Source organism: Pseudonaja textilis, chromosome Z (assembly GCF_049901715.1).
Source record: "Pseudonaja textilis isolate UNSWEBS1 chromosome Z, rPseTex1.2, whole genome shotgun sequence".
Taxonomy (NCBI): Eukaryota; Metazoa; Chordata; class Lepidosauria; order Squamata; family Elapidae; genus Pseudonaja; species Pseudonaja textilis.
In genome coordinates, this window is record NC_142008.1 from 16,268,660 (window position 1) to 16,289,828 (window position 21,169).

General features: G+C 38.9%; 1 long non-coding RNA gene across 1 annotated transcript in view; it reads left to right on the forward strand.

The window, feature by feature from the left end:
* The first annotated feature begins 327 nt into the window (after nucleotides 1-327).
* The window catches only part of LOC148123915 (uncharacterized), an 88,079-nt gene continuing 67,237 nt past the window's right edge, over nucleotides 328-21,169 (forward strand). The window contains exons 1-2 of the long non-coding RNA XR_015739956.1: nucleotides 328-421; nucleotides 16,655-16,762. This is a non-coding gene — a long non-coding RNA (uncharacterized LOC148123915). The remainder of the gene's footprint in view (nucleotides 422-16,654; nucleotides 16,763-21,169) is intronic.

Sequence of the window (21,169 nt, forward strand, 5' to 3'; positions counted from 1 at the left end):
CACAACAGATTCCCACCCTGCAACATAAATTTGACTGAGAAAAGCAACTTGCTTAGGGAATCCACCTTCCATGACTGAGGGTGGACTTAAACCAGAGTCTCCATAGTTGTTGTCTGATATCTTACTTAACCATTACACTACTGTGAGTCATGATTTTGCCACAGTTGCCAATAATCAAGAACTTTGGGGCAGTGGTGGGATTCAAATATTTTTACCATTGGTTCGGTGGGTGTGGCTTGGTGGGTGTGCTTTGCATCATGCACACACTTTGCATGCCTGTGCACACCAAATGTGAACTTTGCGCAGACACAGAGGCATTCTAGCTCACCTCCTGCAAGCCTGCAGTCTCTCGGTTGCTTCAGCCGCTTAACACTCTGCTGTGCCATGCAAAGCAGCTGTGCTTCAAATTCAGAGGATAAAAGTGAGTATGGGAGCCCAGGTGGGTGGGTAGGCCCAACAGCAGAGTGATGGAGAAAATTAGTTTGGTGTCCGCTGCTCATCACTGCTACTGGCTCGGCAGAACTGAGCTGAACCGGTAGAATACCACCACTGCTTTGGGGGGCAGGATAACTGTTGTTAGCATATCAAATCTGGAAAATCCAATACTGAAGCTAAAAGGCTGAAAGAGAGCATTGGATTCTAAAGTAGCATATGTTCTCATATGTCTTTATTTTGGGGAACATTTATGAGAAATGACAGCCATAGCATTGGCCAAATATGATAAGCATTACAAAAATGCAAAAGTTCAACTATTGAAAGAAAATACATTGATTTCAATATAATCAAACTAGTATAAATGGAATGTGTTTATTGGCTTACTTTTGACCTCACTAACTGTTCACCTGAATATTCTTTTATGTATAACTAGTTAATCGCCAAAGTATAGATTTTACTTATGAATTTTGAGTTTCAAACTGTCTGAACAAACTTGTCTAAAATGCCAATCTAAAAGGTCCTGAAATAAAGAGAAAGCATACCATAAACACACTCTTTCTTGCTTTCTCCCACTATCCACTTGTATATTGCTTGCTGATTTTCATGCATACAGTACACTGTTTTCTTGTAATGACTGGGTTTTATGTGTTCTGTATTGACTATGAATGTCGGCAAAAAAAGCTTTTTTGTTAAGCAAAAAAGCTTGTGCTTGTTTGGATTTACAATTAAAATGGACTTACAAACAGCATCTTAGAGTGTAAGCTGTTTGTAAGTAGAAAATATCTGTATGTGGTTGCAAGATTGGGCAATGTGGGTATATTGGATATTCTTGAAGATTGTTGATTTCTGTGATAGAATGGCCAACACATGTAGTTTTTCATAGGAAACCAGAATAATAAAACTCATTTAAAATCTCCATATTGTGGAAATCCTCTTGCTTTAGTAGCTTTTCACAATGCAAGACACCTTAAATCTACATCCACCTGACTTTGAGAAAATACCTCCAGAATCCCAGAACTGGCTTACCATGAATCTCAGGGAAAAAGACCAGCACAATTTCAACATTAGAAATACTCATACCTGAATATTTTTCAGTTTTTCTCATTCCTATTTCATATTTCTTTCTTGACAGCTTTGCATGGTTGCAGTATTTTTGGATGTGTTCCTGCTAAATAAACTCAAATTCTGCAAGCTGTGGAGATGTTATAGTAATTTCACTGTCTTGGAAAGAACTTATCAGGATAAATATGTACAGAAGAGATATCACACTGCATGAAAATGATGACTATAAACCACTTTACAAGGTCAAAAATTATATAAAAATTAAGTTATATGGTTAATTCTTTGGACAGACATGATTATATCTGTTAAAGATATAAAGAATCTCAGTGGCACAGTGGTTAGAGTGTTGTATTGCAGGCCACTTCTGCTGACTATCAGCTGCCTGAAATTTGGCAGTTCAAAACCCACCAGGCTCAAGGTTGATGCTGCCTTCCATCCTTCCGAAGTGGGTAAAATGAGGACCCAGATTGTTGGATGGAATAGGGCGTCTCTGTAAAACCACATAGAGAGGACTGTAAAGCACTATAAAGCAGTATATAAGTCTAAGTGCTATTGCTATTGTTAAAGGAAGCCTGACGGTATAAGACAATAGGAGCACTATTGTGTTCTTCTTCTAATTTTCCAATATTCAGCATTACCATTTATGGCCCTCCAATATTCCAGAAATGAATGGAATATATCAGTGTACACCATGTGATGTAAGCACTTCTCACCACACCCATCCATAATTCCCTTAGCTCAGAAGGGTGAAGGCAGAGCACTATACAGGCATGGTGATGAGCTGGGGTTGACAAGTGTAATGATACTGAAGTGCTTTTCAGAAATTTAATTTCCTACAGAATAGTTCTTCTCCCATGGCACTAACTTTTCTTTGTCTAATAGATTTTCTGACAGGAAACACTGAAAGTACACTAATAATTGCCTGCTCCTGTTATGGTTCATGAATCCAGATATAAAATAAAAATCTATTTGCTAAGGAGCTTTTTGAGCAACTAAAAGTATGCCTATAAGTTAATCATCCTAGGACATAAGAGTATCAAAATAATCTTGATTCAGGAGCATTAATCATATTTATGTAAGGTGGTTTCCCATAATATTGTTCAGAATGTTCTTTCATTACAAGTCTGGTGTGTATCTTTTTAGCATCTGGATGAGCTCAGCAATATGACTCCAATAAGAAATATTTATTTTCATCCTTCCCTCCCACCCTTATAAATAAGGACCTGTGTGAAATTGAAATTTTCAATTACCTTTTTGATTGAGTATATGTTTTCATTACAGACTTTACATTTTTGACTCTACAAACTCAAAATTATGAGACAATCCAGCTGATGATTTGAAGTTATCCTACTTCAGGGGTGTCAAACTCACACTGTCACATTTAGCATCCCTTTGCTAAACTGGGCGTGGGCATGGCCAACGCATGATGCACCCAACCCACTGGCCGCGAGTTTGACACCCCTGTCCTAGCTGGTTAAGGCAGAATTTAGACTAATTGAAGAAAAGCTGATCTCTTGATCTGGAAGAAGAAAAGCCATCTCCAAAAAGTTGTGGGAATTGATGGTATGGTTGATCTACTCCTTAGATTCACCCAGTCATGAGGAAATCATGGTTGTTTGGTCATCACAAATAGGAAGGTTTTATTATTATTATTGGTAGATTTTTTTGATTGTAATTATTATAGCTATTGTTTTTTGTTTTTTTTATTTTCTACTATATGTAAGCCTTTTGGAACCTTTGATTGAGACTGAATGGCAGATAAATTGCAGTAATAAATAATAAAAGGGGGTAGAACACTAAGGACATACATTCTCTGTTTACTTTTATATTGCTCAGTAACAGGAATTCTCTGGTTTAATTAACTGTGAATGAGGCCACTATCATCGCCATAGATATAATTTCTGGCAATATAATTGTCAGTTATATGCTTGGTTATTACTAAAGGGTCATTGCCAGGTTAAAAAAAAATGTTACTTTTTTCATGAATTACTTTTCCCAGTGGAGTCTTCATAAGCAGATAGGTTTCTTTTCTAACACATTCATTCTACCAGGTTTTGACTTACATAAACTGTCTCCAGATATATATCTTCAAGGCACAATTGACCTTTGAAAAACTAAATGCCACAACCTTATCATTTTAGATTAGATATCAATTTGGCATCACACTGGGCTGACTTTAACTTAAACATTGTAAGTAGAACCCAAGTGCATGCATTCCAATTCCTACATGTTCACAATCTTTTGAAAATTCAGGGGATAAGCTTGGAACTAGTTAACTTTTCAAATTATATAGGCTCCTTTTTTTTGTAAAAAGTTTTTAATTTTTAAATTTTTACACATCTCTTCATGTGAGCAACATGTTTCCAGATTATAACACTTATACATAATCCTACTTTCATTTCCATTAATCTTATATAATATCACCTCACATTATTATCCATTTCACTCACCTTTAAATAAATTAGCATTTCATATTTCAGTTCATTAATTCAATATCAATATCATTTCATCCACACATAGGTTTTCAATTCTTTATCCCCTATTATTTCCACTTTCATCTTACCACCTATTTTATTTTACATTACACATCACTATTCTTAATTTTCTCTAAGCCGATATATAATAAACAATCTAAAAAGATTAAAAATAGAATAAAGCCAATATATTTAGGATCCACATGGTATTTTTCATTCCCCTACTTTAATCCTAATAAAATATTCTCATTATACACTTCTAATATCCATTAAATAATCAACTGTATATTTTAAAATGTATATATTTTAAAGTATCCCCTCCAATAAATTGCTAAAATAACTTCTTAATATGTCTCATTTTATCTTCACTTTACTTATAATCATTAATAATCATATTTTTAATTCATTTCCATTCTCCTGTTTTAGTCCTCCACAGTAATGCCACAGTAGTAACGAACAAAAAAGACTACAAAACAAAATTAGCAGACCTACTGCAAGACTCCACATACAAACCCATAAATACTGACCCAACCAAATATCTAGAAAAAAATAACCAAGAAGAAAATCATAATCAGCAACATTAGCAAAGAGATCCAACAGAAGATCATCCCAAGAGAAAAATCTTCCAGTTACCCCAAATTATATGGCCTCCCCAAAATACACAAAGAAGGCATACCTCTCAGACCCATAGTCAGCTCCATAGGAGCACCACTACAAAACCTGGCCAAATACCTAGCAAAACAGCTACAGCCCCATGCTGAAGCAGCAGCTTTACATGTATAAAACTCATACCACTTCTTAGAAATGATCAAAAATCTACACGTGGAACAAAGAGATCTGCTAGTAAGTTTCGATGTGGTTTCACTATTCACCCAAGTCCCAGTAAAAAAAAACCTAGAAATCAAAAATAAATACCAACCAGCTAAACACCTCATGGAACTAACAGAACACTGCTTAACCAACACATATTTCATATACAAAGGACAAAGATACAAGCAGATTGAAGCCCCCATGGATCACCACTGTCACCCGTCATTGCAAATCTGTTCATGGAAGAATTCGAATCAAGAGCCCTGGCAAATGCCACCCACAAACCCAAACTATGGCTAAGATACATTGATGACACATTCATTATTTGGCCCCATGGAAAAGAAAACCTAAACAATTTCCTAACACATCTAAACAGCACACACCCCAAAATCAAATTCACCATGAAAATGGAAACAAACAAACAACTACCATTCCTAGATGTACTAATCTACAAAAAAACAGATGGCACACTAGGACACACCATATACCAGAAGAAAACACACACCAACCGCTACCTCAACGCCCAATCCCACCACCATCCAGCACAGATAAACTCCATGGCCAAAACACTAATTGCTAGAACCAAACGCCTGGCAGACAAGGCACACATAAAGACTGAACTATGCACCCTGACCAAAATACTGATAGCTAATGGCTTCCACAAAAACAAAATCATGGACCTGATCCACAAAAACACACTGAAACACAATAGAGACCCAGAAGATGAACAAACCTATGGAACAGCTGTCTTGCCCTACATAAGAGGAACAACAGACTAAATCAGCAAGATACTATGCAGGCCTCACATCAAGACTGCCTTCAAAATGGACAAAAAAATAGCAGCCATCCTAAGAAACCCCAAATATAAAATTGGAATAATCTCTTCTATTCATTCCACCAGACTTTCAATCATTTGGTGGCCTGCACTCACAAACAAAAAAAATCTCCAAACCACAAGCCAGGCAAACACCTTGGCACAGACAGATCCCCCATGATACTTCCAGCTCAAACACACCCCAACCAGGCACCCAGATGAAACCTAGCTTCCTAACTAATGATAGCTGTCCATTTACCCGGAGCCAAGCTACACTAAAGGCCTCCAATAAAGTAACACAATGTTGCCAGCCAATCAAGATACAAAAAGAGCCACAAAACAGACAGAAGATATTAGAAACACCAATCAAGCAGAACACAGCAAACTCCAAGACCAATAAACACAGACCAAGACTCCCAACCAATCAGGGTGAAGAAAAAACCATTCTGGCACAGCAATAGGCTGCCCCAAATTTAAATCTGAAACCACTGTAAAAGCCTGACTCACAGATGAACCCTATACAGAAGCCTGATGATGGCAGATGAGATTCTGCTGAAATGTTGCTACAAGTTTAAAAGCACAACTACAATGACGTGGGAAAATACCCGAACAAAGCTGAATGCCATACATGTAAGTACCCGCGAAAACTTAAGTATATATATATGTGTGTGTGTGTGTGTGTGTGTGTATGTGTGTGTGTGTGTGTGTGTGTGTTTTTCTGAGGTTCTCGCGGGTATTTGTATGTGGATCTTTGGTTGTTCGGGTTTTCTCCCGCGTAAGATTTGAAGTATCTAGGCAACGTTTCGATGAAGTCTCATTCATCATCTTCAGGCTTCTGTCTTCGGCTCTGGGCTTCTCAGAGTGATGTGAGATTGCAGCTGCTTCTTCCTTTTAACTGCTAGTTGGGGTGTGACTTGATTGGCTGGGGGCTTGGCTGTGTTCTGATTGGGTGGGGGTGTGTTCTCATTGGTAGGGGGTTTGGCTGTGTTCTGATTGGTTGGGGGGTTGGTCGTGTTCTGATTGGCTGGAGGCGTGTTCTGTTCAGGTGGGGGCTTGGTTGTGCTCAGGTTAGTCTTAGTTGCTTGGGGATTTGAGTTGGTGAGCTGTGATCTTGCTGTTTGGCTTCGAGTTCGTGGTCGTGCTGCATCTTCATAGTGGGTGTCGGTTTGCTTCATGTATGGCTCGGAGGGGTTTGAAGTGGGTAGTGATGCAGCTGCAGTGTGGCTTCTGGTCCGTGGTCGTGTCTCATCTTCTGAGTGGGTGTGAGTCTGTTTTCTACATGGAAGTGTGGTGGTGGTGGTGGAACTCAATCAAAAAAGAAGAAATGACCTCTTCCCTGGTCCAACACCTCAAAACCACAGGACATGAAATTGACTTTAAAAATACCAGAACCATCGCCAAAACCGAACACTTCAACAGCAGAATAATCAGAGAAGCCATAGAGATAGAAAAACGCCCACACAGCATGAACAAACGAGATGACACTTCCCGCCTTCCAGCCATTTGGAAACCCGCCCTCATGAACAGACGAGTACCTAACATGAAGAATGACACCAGACCCACACCCATGAGAGTCACACAAGATGCCACCACCACACTTCCATGTTCTGGTAGGGACCCTTTCAACAAGGTAAACACGGATCAAAGCCACGCATGTTCACGGTCTCTGGTCCGTCGTCAATGGAAACACCAAATTATAGGTTCCTAAATACCAATATACAAGATACAAACATTCATGTAAAATACAGGATTAATATACATTATCAAATAATATACATTATGAATCCCTCATTAACGAATTCATTTTATTTGTATTTATCTTATTTATTTATTGCTAATTTTATTTGACTCTTATCTCATCACAAGGTTCTAGACAGCTTACAATAATAAAAAGGAAGAAATAGAAGAGACCAACATAATAGAACAAGAAAATAAACCATGAAAAAGAACTCATCAAAGAATAAATCAGTGTGATAACCAAAAATATGGATGGGTAGAGAACAGAGAGCAAGGGGGGAGGGGGGAGTCTGCCATCAAAAGGCTGTCGCCTTCAGTAGGGAACTCTCCCATTTGGTTACCAGACCAATGGGCAGAACCCGGTCTTCAGGCTCTTGTGGAAGGATAGTAGGGTGGAGTAAGATCTTGTTCTAGAGAATAAGACTTTCCAAGGATGGGTGCATCAGAGAAGGCTCTTCTTCTGGATCCTGATATAATCTTTGACTTATGTGATCTGAGAAAGGCCCACTCTGCCAGCATGACTAGGACAGGATAACTGGGCAACTTTAGTTTTGATATAACATCATTTTCCTTTGATCCAACTAAGTGTGATTAATTTTTGAAATGAAACTGGACTAAGCCAATACTAATCTCCATTCTTTGTTGACCAAGCCTTATGTTTGATTGTAGTATCTGTAATATAGTGCCTACTCCTACTTGGTCAGATATTGCATCAGGTGCCTGTCTAGTTAAACTAAAATACAAACTCCCTTTGGGTTAAAAAGTCTTGTTTCTTGAGATTGTTTACTCATCCTGTTTGCAAGGGGTTAAATACTGATGACATAATTTTTAGTGAGGGTTTCAAAGATACTAAAACTGGCTAAAATATGGCCAACTCTGTTCTTTATGATATGTGACAACATAGTTATATGCTTCAATATTTAATGCTTGAAGCAATTTTAGCACTGCCCCCTATTTCACTATATTATCTAGAGACAAATGAAGTAATTAAGTAGAAACATGAATCACTTTTCTGGATGTCCACAGCATGCTCTCACCAAAATATCTCATCAAGTCGTATTTCTGATTATTTCAGTAAAATTGTTGGAATCAAACCAGAATGCTGAATGTCTGAACATTTAAGAAACTGCACTGAGAGAAAACTACATTTAAAAAGAGAGGATATAAAAATAACTATGCTAGAAAAAACAGACACATTAAGTGTTGTACTTCTTGGAAATATCTTAACAATTTAAATGTCCTGAAGGAATTCTTCATACTGATGTATTTTAGAGTTTCTGAATTTGGTAACTGCTAAAGTTTTTTTTGTCTCAATATTATTTGTTTGAAACACATTAAAAATCATGCTATATGAATAGTTACATCAGGCTACCCTTTAACTAGTTACATATGTCACTGGTCTAATTCAAATAAGGGCTGAATTTGAAGCAACATTCCTCAAACTAGAATCAGCAGAATAAAAGGGCTAGAATTTCCTAAATCCTATCAAACATAGTTGTTGTCTATATTGGAAAAATATTTGGGGTGATATAATTCCACCATATCTGGTTAGAAGCAGGTTGGAGAAGGTTGGATTAGAAGACTATGGAGATTCTCAGTTATCCCAGCCATGGTTGTTCCAAAGGTGCTTTTTCAAGAGACAACTGGACTTCCTTGTTTTTCTTAGAAGATGTTTTATCCAAGAAGCTTTTTCAGCTCTGACTGGATGAGGAGGAATAGAATGATTTATATTCCTTAAAGGCAGGTGGACATTTGCATTATTTTAGAGAGTTGTTGAGGCCAATTGGAGGTTTATCTATGTCTTTAGGGTCACCTGAGTAGTGCAAATAGATGTGGAACCTCATCTCCCTCTGTTGAGAGAGGGCTGTTTGATTTTGGCCTCTTGGACCCTTCTTTCAAACCAACGATCCTCTCTGTCCAACATATGGACTTTGCTGTCTTCAAAAGAGCGGCCTTTGTCTTAAATGCAAACAGACTGTTTAGTTTAGTTTAGTTTAGTTTAGTTTAGTTTAGTTTATTGTCATTGCACCTTGTACAATGAAATCGAACACCATCTTCAGGGCACATCATGACCATGACCATGAAAATAAACACAAACACATATCCTTCACCCTTCACACATTGAACTGAAAACCCCTGACACCACACCAACACTGCACTATACAGCAGAATTCAAAAGAGCTACTGCCCTGTTGATACTGTTGAATCTCGTCCTGCTGGATTTATTCTCCTATGTTGCGCCATGAATTTATGAACTGGTTGTTTTGTTTCCCCAATGAACAGATCTGCACATGCATCACTGCATTGTACTGCATATATCACTTTGCTCAGTTTGTCTCTGGGTGTTTTATCCTTGGGATGGACAAGCTTCTACCTTAGTATATACTTTGGTTTAAAATGTGTATCTATGTTGTGTTGGCTGAAGATTGTCTTGAGCTTTTCAGATATTACTGCTATGTATGGAATGACAGCATTGCTTCTTTTATTATTTTGTTCTTTATCTGTTATGGAGGAGCTCTTACTGGGTCTTTTTGGGATTTGATGAAGGCCCACTTGGGATAGCCACATGTTCCTTCCTTGATGTGTTTTTGTTCTTTTTCTTTCCTACTTTGCTGGTAGGCAGGCCTTCAGCTCAGTGGTATAGAGTTCTGATAACTGCCATTTTGTGACCCAGAGGGTGGTCAGAATCAAAATTTAAATATTGATCTCTGTGTGGGGGTTTTCTGCAGTACATATTAAAGAAAGAAGAAAACAAATAAATGAAGCAATGCTGTCTGTCCATGTGTTGCAAGAATATCTGAAAAACTCAGGAGGATTTGCTAAGATTGGGGTGGGGGTCATTTGAGGCTTGCTGTGGTGCCATCAGTTGGGAGGGGGGCCCTACAATGACAAGGCTTTAAGTGTGGGGCTGAGACTAGCCCTCGGGAGGGATATGGTGTGAGTGGCGTCAGTACAGCCCGACTGAAGTTCTACCTGGGAAAGCAGATGAGAGGCTGAGGGCTTGGTGCCAGGGCAGGGAATTCCCTTGGAAGAGAAAGACACTCGGTTAGGAATGTGTTGAGGGCGCCAAATGCCCCCTCCAAGGCGGCTTTTGTATCTTGATAGGTGGGGAGTGGTTTTCTGGGTCTTTGAACCTGTTTCTGTGGTGGAAACTTACAGGGCTAAGCAATGTCTTCAGTCTCATTCCTTTCCAGTCAGAATGCTGACAAATGTGGCTCTTTCCATACCAGAAAGAACTCGGTTGTGTGTTTCATTTTGAAAATACAGACATTAAAGTCTGGGATTTACCTGATTAACAGAACTTTTAAAAAAACCAATGAATTTTTCCTGGCATCTTCGCTTACTTATTCTGTTGGTTCTGAAGATTGATGCTTCTTAATGTTTGTTATATGATAATCTCATGCGTTTTCCTCTTCCTCTGTCATCTTGGCTAACTTCCTTTGGATCTCAGGAAAGAAGATCTGCCGCTTAAGAATTTATATAAGCTTGGGATTTGTTTTTTCCTTTTTTGATTGTTGCTCTGCTTTTTTTGTTTTAGGCAGTAGATAAGTGAGAATATTCTTGCTCCTTTGTAGCATACAGTAGGCCTTACCTTGTATATTACCCTGACTTGGGTATTCTTGGTATTTTGTCCATATCTCCTCATTGTTCACATAATGATCTTCAGCCACACAACATACATGCACACTTTAAACCCAAGAATACACTTGTCTACTTGAAGGATAAAACACCAGTCACAAACTGAGCAATGGGGCATATATAGTATAATGCAGTAAGCCAGTGGTCTCCAACCACCGGGCCCTGGACTGGTACCGGTCCATGGATCATTCTGTACCGGGCCACAAAGAATGTTTGCTTGGGCGCTGCCATCTTGTTTCAGAGTCCTGAGTTGCCTTAGCATGCTCGGTTAGTTAAGAAATGCCCTACCCAGAGAAGGAAGTGGTTCTGGAGGAGAAGGAGGAGGCAGTATTGGAAAAGCAAGCAATTCAGGGCACTACTGCTGTGGTTTCTGAGGCTTCGATGTTGGGAGAGGCAGCAAGGGCTGGAAAAGGGGAGAGATGTGCAAGGCTCCGTCTCCCTTTCCTACCTGCACATGGGCGCGGGGGGGGGAGGAAAAAGAGAGAGCCGGGAGCAATTCAAGGCTAGAAAACTAATGGGGAAAGCTGACGGCAGGCACTGGGGGAGGGGACTGTTGTTGTTGCCGCCACTGTGTGTGGGAGTGTGCATCTCAGGGACCTGAGCCGGGAGGCGCGAGAACTGCAAGAAGGAGCGTTTGATGATTTTGAAGAACTCCTGGAACATGGTAGATTGGCTTTTTGTAGGTCTCGGTGAAAGAGTGAGCTTTGTTTTGTCTCCTTTCCTCCCCTAGTAATGCGAGAGATACTTTCTCTCTCCCCCCACCCCCAAATAATCACTGGCTGTGGCTGGGTTTGGCAGCGAAATGCTAAAGAGAGCGAAGTGCCCCCAGGGACACCTTTCCTTGCCTGTCTCCAGGTGAGGCTGGAAGACCCCCCCAGCTTTTCCTCGGCTGCAGATCTGAGCCTCTCAATCCTCCACCCAGGATCTGAAAGGAGCTCCCACTTTCTCCCCCTTCCCTCCCCCAATTAATCACCAAGAGCAGCAGTCCTTCTGCAGGCAGATGCCTGCTGAGAAGCCCCTGGAGTGGCAGCCAAGGGGCGCTCTCCCCCAAGGAGAGCAAAGCCCCCTTTCTGCCTCTGCTTCTCCCAGCAGCAGATGCCCCGAAGCCCCTCAGCTCAGACACACACACACACACACACACACACACCACCTGCTCTTCTGTCTCTTTGGAAGGTGCCAGGTGGGGGAGGCTTCCAGCCCAGAACATTTTATTTTGTTATCATTAAGCATTTACATTTTTGTTATAATTAAATAAGTAAGTGTGTGTGTGTGTGTGTGTATTCGAGTTCGTGGTCATGTTGCATCTTCATAGTGGGTGTCGGTTTGCTTCATGTATGGCTCGGAGGGGTTTGAAGTGGGTAGTGATGCAGCTGCAGTGCAGCTTCTGGTCCATGGTCGTGTCTCATCTTCTGAGTGGTGTGAGTCTGTTTTCTACATGGAAGTGTGGTGGTGGCATCTTGTGTGGCTCTCATGGGCGTGGGTCTGGTGTCATTTTTCATGTTAGGTACTCGTCTGTTCATGAGGCGGGTTTCCAAATGGCTGGAAGGCGGAGGTGTCATCTCGTTTGTTCATGCTGTGTGGGCGTTTTCTATCTCCATGGCTTCTCTGATTATTCTGCTGTTGAAGTGTTCAGTTTTGGCGATAGTTCTGGTATTTTTAAAGTCAATTTCATGTCCTGTGGCTTTGAGGTGTTGGACCAGGGAAGAGGTCGTTTCTTCTTTTTTGATTGAGTTCTTATGTTCTTCAATGCGTGCACTTATTCTTCTGTTAGTTTGTCCAATGTATGTGGTAGGGCAGGCAGTGCAGGGGATTTCGTATGCTCCTTGGTTTTCTAATTCGATTTTGTCTTTGGGGTTTCTTAGGATGGTGGATATTTTTCTGTTTGTGCAGAATGCTGTTTTAATGTTGTGTTTTTGGAGGATCTTGCTGATTTTGTCTGTAGTGCCTTTTATATATGGGAGGAGGGCTTTGCCATTTTCTTGTTCTCTGTCTTGGATTTTGGTTGGGGTTTCTTTTTGGATTAGGTGGGTAATCTTCTTTCTTTGGAATCCATTGGCTGTGAGTACGTTGGTGAGAGTGTGTAGTTCGGTTTTTTGGTGTTGTTCATCGGCTAAGCATTTTGTTCTGGAGATGAGTGTCTTGGCTACTGGAATTGATCTGTGCTGGGTGGTGGTGTGAGAGTGCATGTAGATAGCGGTTTGTATGTGTTTTCTTCTGGTAGATGGTGTGTCCTAGGGAGCCATTGGATCTTTTGTATACCAAGACATCTAGGAAGGGAAGTTGATTGTTGGCTTCTGTTTCCATGGTGAATTGTATTTTGGGGTGTAGGCTGTTTGGAATCTACACACTCTATGTGTATATATATGTGTGTGTGTGTATGTATGTATATATATATATATATATATATATATATATATATATATATATATATATATATATATATATGTGGATCTTTGGTTGTATATAAATACCCGAGAACCTCAGAGAACAAATATATATATATATATATATATATATATATATATATATATATATATATGTATGTATGTAACATTAACATAAAAATTATATTAAATATATTAGCTTTTTTAAAAAATTAATATTAGTGGTCCTCTGGATTTAAAAGTATGAATTCGGTGGTCCTTGAGATCCAAAAGGTTGGTGACCCCTGCAGTAAGCCATTTGCAGATATGTACATTGGGGAAACAAACAACTACTTCATAAATACATGGCACAACATAGGAGAACAAACTCATCAAGACAAGATTCATCAGTCCATCTGCTTTAAAAGACAAAGACCACTCTTTTGAAGAAAGCAAAGTCCATATTTTGGACAGAGAGGACTGTTGATTTGAAAGAGGAGTCAAAAAGGCCAACTATGTCAAAACTGAACAGCCCTCTCTCAACAGAGGAGAGAGGCACAACATCATCTGTTTCCAGTTTACATCACAGTCCTTTCAGCAGTTCCAAGAAGACTCCACACCCATTTGCACCTCTCAAATGACCCTAAGGACAAAGATAAACCTCCAAGGGGTATCAGTAACTCTTTAAAATAATGCAAATGATCAGCTGTCTGCAAGAAATATAAATCCTTTCATTCCCCACCATGCAGTCAGAGCTGAAGAAGCTTCTTGGATGAGAAATGAAACATCTTCAATGAAAAACAAGAAAATCCAGTTGCCTTTTGAAAAAAAGCACTTTTGGAACATTGGGTTAAAAGGTAATTTTTCTCTCCATGCTGGTAGTGAGGAAATAAGTCAGATACAGCATATGAAATCTAAAAGATTGAACCATGTGAATTAGGAACCTACAAGTCCAAGCATTTTCTTGAAATGTTTGTGATAACATTTTAATAGAACTATTAAACATTTTTTGCTTCTTTCTTTCCATTGATATTAGGATCTTTTGCTTATTCTAGATACTTTCTTAGGCCTGTTGCTTCTTTAAACTTGCAATTTGGTAGCCCCACATTGCAATGAATAAGGACACATATTCAATTTTGCAGCTACTAAGATTGTTGGATGAGCAAACACAAAAACAGCCAGGGACTTGATTGAAATCTGAGAAACTAGAATGGGACAACTTGCCATAGCCAATTTACTGTGTCATACTCATAGCCAATATGCCACAGCCAACTCACCATGGGATAACTTGCTGAGGGACAATTTAATAATTCTATTTAATTATTTAAAATAAAATAAAAATATTTTAATTTTTGCCATTCACATTTCCTTCTGTCCTATCTATTGCATCTTTTCCATTCCACCGTGTGTTTGATATTATTTCACCAGCTGTTGTCCCATAGAGAGTTGTCCTGTGGCGAGTTGGACGTGGCAAGTTCCTTGTGGCGAGTTGGTTGTGATGAGTTGGCCATGGTCAATTGTCATATGCCCCCAAGAAATGGGCTCCTTGTCAATCAACAGGAGCACTGTTTTACCACCAGGTTCTGAAGTACTTAGGAGGTGAGAGACTGACAGCACAAGAAAACAACAGCCAATGACTTAAGAGCCAGCCATGAACACCCCAATCAACATCTAAAAAGCCATACACAACAGGCACCATATAAATGCCACATAGACAGTGATACAAAGCATATACTCTGCTAGACAAAAGTTCCCTGAGGACAAATCTGAAAGCTCAGAAGACTAAACCTCTGATCCCAGGGACCAACACAGATTGGATCCTGCAATATTATCCTATATTCACCTTCATTTGTTGCAATTTAAACGTGTATTATTAAAAATGCTATTTTCCAAAAGCAATTTCTTGTGCTTTCTCACCAAAAATGATAGGCCTTCCACATGATGGAATATTCTTCCCTATTGTCAAATTTAGAAACCATTACCCTGGAGAAAAATAAATTTATCTATGGCAATACTATGCCCCCAAACCAACATAAACTAAAATAGGTGGAGGATATACTGTATGTAAGAAACTGGTCCCATTTTGATAAATGGCAAACAAAGCAAAACTATAATAACTGGTGAAGCAAGGTAAATGGTATAAAAGGGACAACATTAGATCAGAAAGCAAAATGAGCAAAAATATGCATCTTAATACACAGAGCAGCATAATGGATATTCTGATAGAAAACAATGTAATTATGTGGAAACAAGCAGGCATTTAAATGTCAGAGTTAGGAGATGCTTAATGCAGTTAATAACAAAAGCAGTTTGGATGTGAAAAAAATTAAATAAATTCAATGTATTAGAAAAGAACAAAACAGCACGCTTAGCCTGACTAATGCTACTTTCAGAATGTTTTAAATCCCCAAATGCTGATTTTAAAAAAACAACACTAATTTTTCAGGCTCTGCAAATAACACATTTGTTCACTTCAAAACATTAGGAAGGGCAGCAAAGTCACAATCACATGGTTTATGAAATAGTCTAGGAATCACACAGACCTTGAATAGTAGCCCAATTAAATTGTTCAGAATGAAAATGTAATTCATTAAAATGCCTGAGTAACTGAATAGATTTTAACTGGAAAAATTCTAGAGCAGATCATAAAGCAATTAATCTGTACACTCTTCGAAAACAATGCAGCAATTAGTGTACATTAGCATGGATTTGTCAAATTTTCAAAGCTTTTTCAGCATAAAAAAAACAGCAAATTTTATGTTTTTATTGGTTAACTTCCTGAGTCGATTGTAGGAATGTTGTGGAAATAATATATCTTGATTTCAAGAATGACTTTGACAAAGCACGCTATAAAAATTCAGTTCGGTTAGAATAAAGCATGGACTAAGTAATATGTCTATTTGTCAATGGCTCCTCATCAAATAAGGACAAATGTATTGTCACTTCAGTTAGAATTTGGATGAAAAGGTAAAAGGAATGCTATGAAATTATGTGAAATTAATGCTTCTATTCTGAAGTGAAAGAGCTAATACCTTAAATAAATCATACCAAAATTATATTTCAGACCTGGACTAAAATAATGGAATAAAGTATATTAGAAGTAAATGCAAATTTTAAAAAATTCAGTTCAGGTAGTCCTCGACTTATGACCACAACTGAGCCCAAAATTTATGTTGTGAAGCAAGATATTTGTTAAGTGAGTTTTGCCTCATTATACAACCTTTCTTGCCACAGTTACTAAGTGAATCCCTGTAGTTGTTAAGTTAGTAACGTGGTTTTTAAGTGAATCTGGCTTTACCATTAACTTTTCTTGTCCAAAGGTCACAAAAGAGGATCATATGACACAGGACAGCACAACTGTCACAAATCTGAGTCAGTTTCCAAGATGTTAATATTGATTACATAACTGTGGGGATGCTGCAATGGTTGTAAGTATGAAAAATGGTCATAAGCCTCTCTTTTCAGTGCTGTTGTAATTTTGAACTTTCACTAAATGAATTCTTGTAAGTTGAGGACTATCTGTGAAGGAAACGTAAGAAAATAATCTTGGAATTGCAGATAATTATAAGCTGAATTTGTTAGAAGTGTGGTATGACCACAAAGAGCAAATGCAATTTTAGCTTTCATCAATGCAATTTTTTGATTTTAAGAGTGCATATTTTCTGGATTTGGAACAACTAGAACATTCCTGAAATCAATCCGCCACTCCCCTCTCTCCCTCTCTCCCCCTCCCTCTCTCTCTCTTCCCTCCTCTCTCCCTCCCCCTTCCTCCCTGTGGTGTGTGTGTGTGTGTGTGTGTGTGTGTGTGTGTGTGTGTGTACCTTTGAATCAATCTGCCCCTCCCTGAAATTTTCCTGGCAAGATTTCAGAAGTGTTTTGCCAAAGTTTCCTTCCTAGGGCTGGTCTAGATTTAGTCAACTAGATTTGTACCTAAGATGATACTAGAACCCATGATCTCCAGTTTCTAGTCTTTCACCTCCATACCAAACTGGCTTTGTCCTTTGTTTTTATTTAATTCATTTTAGGTGCCTTTTAGATGTAGATTCAGAACTGGAAACAAAATAACCACATATAGACTCCCAGAATTTTGGCTGTGGCCCTTAAGCTATTCCAAGATTTTCCACTGAATTATAATTATTAACATAATCATGTTAACCACATTTAATAGTTTAATTTATATTACATTCAAATTCAAATGAAATAATATCCTTCTTACATTTTGGTTGGACTCATCTATAATGTGACATGATCCCTGACACACTGTTCAAGGATTAAGTCAGTCCTCAACGCAGATAAAGTTGATATCCTTGTTCTTTATCTACAGCAAAGTAGCATTTCAGCACCAGGTATATAATGATATATCTGAATATAAAAAAACTGGAAATACAATAATAGATCAAAGAATAAATGTCAGCCAGGCTGGCATTTGCACAGCAGTGGGTGGAGATTGGAGTGATGTGCAAATATGGCACAATATGACTATCATAATTCTACAGTATAAGAAAGCATCAAATGTGAGAATAAGAAAAGAATGCAGGTTGATAATTTACTATAAAGTTGCATGAGATAATAAGAACTGAGATTCAAAAACAAGCCTTCAGTCTCAGCTAGATTGGTTGAAGATTCCTGTGATGACATATTCTTTCCACATGTATCAAATGTTAATCGATCTCCAACAATCAAGTCAGAGAAACTGATTTGGACATCAATATTACCTCAAAATCTAAAGTAACATCTTATTTTTTGGCAGATGAATGGAAATATTTTCCTCAAAAATCAAATCCAAAATCACTATCACCATCCCACCCAATTCTCGGTTTATATAAGATTTGATTTCAGTTCCTGATAGCAGTACTATGAGTTCAGTTTTGGTCTTCTAAGGACAAAGCTTCCAGACTGGTCTCTATCCCTGAAGTAGAGCAAAGCAAAATATCCATAACTACCAGAATAAGGGAAAATAAAAGCAGATTATCTGGATACTTTGAGGACTGGAGTTTGGTTTTTTTGTTGTGGTGGTTTGATATGAGATTTAAAAAACACAGTATTTCAATTACAGTGTATACAATCCAAGGGTCCCCAAGGCTTTTTCTGCAGTTCCTAGATTTCTATTTTTGGGACCAATATTCTGAGTAAGGTCAATGTAAGAAAGCTTCAGAGACTTATTCAGGCAATCACCAGGAGTCAAAAATGGATTGAAGTATACCCTGCAAAGAGTATAAATCAGCCATAAGGTCCCGGTAGTTATTGGCACATAGGATGCCATACGAAAACATTTTGGATAGTACTTAGAAAATCTGCGCATTGACAAACTTTCCATCTGTCAGTTACTACTTGGATCCGCATATATACCACACCAACACTTTATAACATGTTCTCAATGTGTATAAAGGCCAACACCAGCTAAAGAATTGGCAGTAGTGATTTCACATTTTTGTGCATATAATAATAATAATAGTGCAGTGGATACTTGGTTAACTGCTGCAAGAAGACCGCACAAACTGGCTACAAAACAATGACATAACAGAGTAGCAGCAATAATTCATCGGAAGATCTGCAAGAAATACCATTTGCCTTCAAGCAAGAACTTGAAGGCAAAGGTGAAACCATAAAATAGAGAAAAATCTTAGAAAATAAAGACGTTAAAATGCTCTGGAATTTAGAATTTAAACAGACAGGCACCTGCCACATAACACCCCAGATAATAAGGAAGACAAAGAAGGCTAGTGGATGTGGCAGTACCTGAAGACAGCAGAAGAGAAGAGAAAAAAGAGAAGATAACAAAAGATACAAAAGATAACAACCTGGGTGCAATCCCTAAATAACCGGAGACCACTTAAACACTTTCAGCATTGACAATTCACCATCAGTTGATTGCAAAAGGCAACTTTACTTGGAACAGCTTGCATCCTGCAATGATACCATTAACACTATCAAATAACATTTCTGTATCCCAGGTCTTTGGAAAGGATTCAATGGGTGGATAAATATGTTAAATCCAGTCTGAATATCTGGCTGACCGCATGAACCATAATAATAGTAGAAATAATTCTAGCATATAACTCTAAGAAAATCTGCCTAGCCCAGATTCTTGGAAAGGATTCGATAATGGAAAAAAGTGCCAAATCCATTCTAAATATCTGGCTGATTGTGCATCCAATCATAATAATAAAACATGGACAAATAAAGTGTTATATGGGGATAGAACATATTTTCTGAAAAATCGGAAAGTCTGGATAGTGGACATTGCACTACCTGGAGCAAAATAGAAAAGAAAGAGCTGGAGAAAATCACCAATACAAAAATCTGCAATTAAAAGTAGAATGACTGTAGCAAAGAAAGCAAAGATAGTATCAATAGTGATAGTCACCATGGGGTGTAATCCCAAAACAACTGGAGCAACACTTGAACACCATTGGCACTGACAAATACACTATTGGTCAATTGTAAAAGGCAGCTTTACTTCAGAAGCTTACATACTGTGACAATAACTTTAACATTACCAAACAACAACATCTGCCTATTTCAGATCCTTGGGAAGGACTCAATAAGTTGATAAAAATGCCAAATCCACTCTAAAAATTTGGCTGACTATGCAACCAATCATCATCACATCATCATCATCATCATCATCATCAGGTTTAAGTCAAGCAAAGAAGCTCAGAATGGATATTTGAAAAAAAAAAGCTGAAGAAAAAGGTCGTTGGTACTTATCTGATACGCCCATTCTCTGTGAGCTGTGAAGAGCATCCAGAAGTGGGAGGTGCTTCAGTCTCTTCTGGAAAGGCTGGGCTTAAAACTCCAGGATGCTCCTCCTCCTCCACGGGACAAACTTCCTCAGCATCCCCCGGTTTTGCAAAGACTGAGTGCCAAAGTCCAGGACTCATCACCTAATCTAGACCCTCTTGACAATGGATGAGGGCTTGATGTGCCTAGTTTAGTGGTGTTCTTTGCTTTGAACAGTAAACCTTTAAAGTGGTGTGGACAAAAAAGGCCAGAAAAGGTAGGTTGGTCCAGAATGAGGCCTTCGTCATCTGACATTCTTTGTTCTAGTGGGTCAGCCTCTGACAACCCTAAGTCCATCAGATGGATCAACCCCACCTCCATGGGAGCATCCTGATCATCTAATTCCACCTCCTCCCGAAGACCCTGGACTGGTATGTCAGGGATATTGGGGAATACCTGAGTTTGATGATGTCCCATATGCACAAAGGATCAAGCAGACAGGGATCCTGCTTCCGAAGTAGCCGAAAAGTGTCTAGTCCGGATGGATTGCTGAACTCCAGCTGCAATGCCCTTTTGTATGGCCATCTCCATCTATTGCTTCATTTCGACAGGAATAGTCTCAGGTAATCCCTCCTCCTGTCTTAAACCGGTGGCCGTAGGGGTGAAGGTTGCCTCTGGGATTCGCCAGGCAGTGCTCATTGGAGGAGACATGCCTATGGGAGGCTGTCCAGAATAGCCAGTTTGGGCTGGGTGGATAAGTCCTAAGGTCCCAACAATGTACTTGGGGCCTGATCCAATTGTTGTGTCATAGCCATCTTGTCTGCCTCCCTGGCCCATTTCTACCACTGTCTTTCCAAGGCTTGGTGCCATCTATGGGTATCCTTATCCGCCGCCTTTGAGGCCTTTTGGGGGCCCACTGACTTATCTCAGGACTTACTTGTCTTGGAGTGGAAGACGTTGTCACCTTCCATTGTGGAGGACTGATTCTCGTGTCTCTAACTTTATTTATTATTATTATTATTATTATTATTATTATTATTATTATTATTATTATTATTATTATTATTATTTGTACTTAGGGGTGGTGCTTACCCCTGTGGTTGAAAGTAGAG